Source organism: Hordeum vulgare, chromosome 7H, assembly GCF_904849725.1.
Source record: "Hordeum vulgare subsp. vulgare chromosome 7H, MorexV3_pseudomolecules_assembly, whole genome shotgun sequence".
NCBI classification, from domain to species: Eukaryota; Viridiplantae; Streptophyta; class Magnoliopsida; order Poales; family Poaceae; genus Hordeum; species Hordeum vulgare.
Genome location: NC_058524.1, coordinates 215,783,630 through 215,787,635, shown reverse-complemented (window position 1 = coordinate 215,787,635; position 4,006 = coordinate 215,783,630).

Below are 4,006 nucleotides of genomic sequence, written 5' to 3'. Positions count from 1 at the left end.
TGACATTGAAGTACCACATCCGTGCTTCGGGATAGCATCGACATGGTCATCAGATAAAGGTTGGATTTGGTTACACAAAGGATCCATCAGAAATAACTTATAAAATAAGTCATACGATTTCCCTATGGAAGAACGGTTAACCTTACCAAGGAGGATAATATAACAATAGGTCCTTTGGCCCGGTGTGCCAGAGAATACATCACCGTACCATGTATAAAGACCAAAATTAAAATTATAGGGAAATGTTCCAACTATCGTATCCGCCCGAGATTCGGATCTGATTGGTGTTAGGATACCTCAGGCTCAAGATACCTGAGAAGAAAAGATGATGATGAGGAGTCTTAGGATATGAACTACATAAGCAATCCTTGAATCATGAGTTCGACTTTAATACATATGAACACAATGTCAAGACAGTCGTGCCCACATAGAATTCTTATGTCAAAATGCATCTGAGTTCTCATTTGGAAACCATCATCGAGGACAACAAGGCTCCATGTGTAAGTCTAGATTAGCTCTTATGAAGGAACTTCTTTTCCCTGATCAAATCAGTTAGTGGTAGGCGTGCCAAGAGAAGTTATATGAAGTGAAGATAACAAAACTTCAAAACATATAACACTTCGCACACGCGTGAAAGAATTGGGATGACCAGCGAGGAAGTGAAACAAAACTTTCACATATTCACGGCGGCAAGAGTGCACGTGAACTTTGGGAAAAACACTTCTTTTATCAACATATCCTTCAGGAGCTAGGCATAAGGCTAATGCTTTCAAGAGCTTCATCGTCGCACCATGAATAAGTTAAGGGTGTGGCCGATGGGCTTGACAGCAATCCCACAAGATTTTGATAGGGATGAATTTTCAAAATTATAATATCAAGAAGATAGCATTTGCCAAATCAAATAGTATAATGTCGTATGCTCGGCTGAACAACAACAATTAAACATTGCTCAAAGGGTGCACTCGGAAATACGGATGGAGTAGCAGAACCAATGTCAAAAATGATGAGTCAACACCCAACACACTAAGAATGAAATAATCAGTTGTTAACCTCAAGGCAATAGGGTTGCCAGAAGTATTGGAATCACACATCAGAGTTCACTTGTCGGTATACCGGTTAGAAACAACACGGGGCCAAGAAATGAATGGTGATGTCGAGAAGTATCACTATATCAAGAATTCTTAAGAGGTGCAATGATGCTCACAACATTCTTGACAGAAAAGATAGTAATACTCCAAGGTAGAAGATAACATAAGCTGAATAGCAAGGAACTCAAAGGACAACACAAAACATGAACACGTTTGTGTTGGAGGGAATGCAAACAAGGATGTCGATGATAATACAAATCATGAAGGGGGCAAGGATGGTATTTCTCATCATGCATTCGGTTGATACCCTGCAACTGCTCGGGATGCTGATGATGATCATGACACATTTGTCGAGAAGCTCCACGAAGATGTAATCGATCAGCGACGACATCAAGCAAAGGAATGGTGAAGTTAAGGTTGTCGGAAACACAGTTTAGACTGCTAGCTTAGAATTGAGATTGCCTTTCAGGACAACCAACATGATGTGGAAAGCTCGATGCAAGCTTAACACACAGTTGGAATTGTGTTCCAGGGATGAAGGGTATAAATAGCATGGTCGAGCTCCAAGATGACGATGATGATGTAGCATAATAGCTTGGAAAGACATAATCGAGTACAAACTCGTAAGCAAAGAAGATTACTAAAAGTTGTTCGATCGCAATGCGTACTCGATTCAGTTATCGATGTACTTGTGTGTCCCACAACTCAAACACGAGGAAAACTGGAATTAACGATGATACCATAGTTGATGAGGAGCTCACAAGAAGTTATATAGCTCTGTGATATCCTCGAGCTACAAGGAATAATACTCAGAGGTAGATCAACTTTAAGGTTTGGACCGGTGTGTTGATCTGAAGAAGACAAGTACTTAAACTCGTCTGAGAATGAAATCAAGGTAGGTCAACATGGTCGGACCCATGATTACAAAGGACAAGATCATCGATACCAGATTTAAACCACATAATGAATGATTATCGATACAAGAAGTTTCTATGATAGGATCAACATCGTTTCCATGGGCATTAACACAAAGTTCAAGGTCGACTCCCACTTCATCAATGCATCACCTGCCATTTACTCCTCGCCTTTGATCAGGTTGTAGTTTTGAAAGAATATCCGGCATAACACTAGAAGAGTAAGACTCGTGAAAACTCTTCGGGTCATATTGATTTAGGAAGGCATAGGTTCAACCCGTCGGGGCATCTTAGGAACATATACCATCACTCCAAGAGTAATTAACACATGCTTGAAGGGCATGGCTGACAAAGCGTAGGGTACCACTTATCAGAGGGAGAAGACACAATTTACCAATGGCATCATGTGTTAGGGGAAGCAATCACAAGAATTTTCGAAAGCAAAGGATGTCGTCGGATAATAACCTAGCAATGGGTCTGGCAATCTACAAGGGACCTCATATGAGTGCCGGTACTCAATCAGAGGGAGATGGGATGCAATGCATCAGGTTATAGAACATCTGAAAAATATCGATACATAAATACCAAGGGAATTAGGATTTCCAGGTTGGTGTATCATAATCAGATGCTCCGATCAAATACCAGTAAGTTGAATGAACTTAGATGGACAACCAACCAAAGTTTATTTGTCGATAACCAGCTCTGTCTGGAAGGACGTCTGAGCCAGAAGATAATTTATGAATCACAACAGATGATTGTATGCATTCACACAAAGGTAGAATCAATAAGATCAAAGGAAAATCACAAAGGATTCTAATGAATGTTGCTAGACATATGGATTTAACCATAACACAAGCAGGTGAGGGAGGTCAAAAGCATTAGGCTATTGGGGATTCCGAAAGATCAAATAGTAATTCGAAGAACTTCCAAAACCCATGACAACTGATGATGGACGAATCCCCGATAAGATAATCTGTTGCCTCTCGTAAAACAAGAGCAATTGGAAAACAAAGTATGGACGACATTTGTATGTCGTCTTCCATAGCGGTTGACGGAGGAAGGAAAATCGCAGAAGCGATGAGCACAAGTTCTCGAGAGAACCTCACAGAGTATCCTCGGAGTCTTCTGATGAATCAAGCCATCATCTTGGATGAGGGGCTCTCTGGAAGAAAGTATTTACGAGAACCTATAGTTAGAATTAGTAAAATATTTTACCCGAAAGAGAAGAGAGAGTAGAGCCTAGAGTATAGGAAAGGAGTAAAAGATACTAATACCGCCCAATTAAGATGTGGCCCCGTAAGCCACAACATCACTGTTAGTAAAGTTTTTCAAACACTAGACTCAACTTTGGCCAAGGAGTTGGAAAGGGGGCTACCTATAGGCAGTCGGCTCTGATACCAACTTGTGACGCCCTCCGTTTAATCGTATGCTAATCATACACGCAAATGCGTGATGACCCATAAGTATAGGTGATCAATCGTAGTCCTTTCGATAAGTAAGAGTGTCGAACCCAACGAGGAGGAGAAGGATCTGACAAGTGCTTTTCAGCAAGGAAAAAATTGCACGCACTGAAATTGTCGGTAATAAGTGATTGTGTAGTGAAATGATTCCTAATGAGCAACAAGTAACAAAAGTAGCAACGGTGCAGCGAAGTGGCCCAATACCTTTAGTAGCAAGGGACAAACCTGGACAAAGTCTTACAGGAGGAAAAACACTCCCGAGGACACACGGGAATTTCTGTCATGCTAGTTTCATCATGTTCATATGATTTGCGTTCGTTACTTTGATAGTTTGATATGTGGGTGGACCGGCGCTTGGGTACTGCCCTTACTTGGACAAGCATCCCACTTATGATTAACCCCACTTGCTAGCATGCGCAACTACGAAAGAAGAATTAAGACAAAGTCTAACCATAGCATTAAACTAGTGGATCCAAATCAGCACCTTACGAAGTAACACAAAAACTAGGGTTTAAGCTTCTGTCACTCTAGCAACCCATCATCT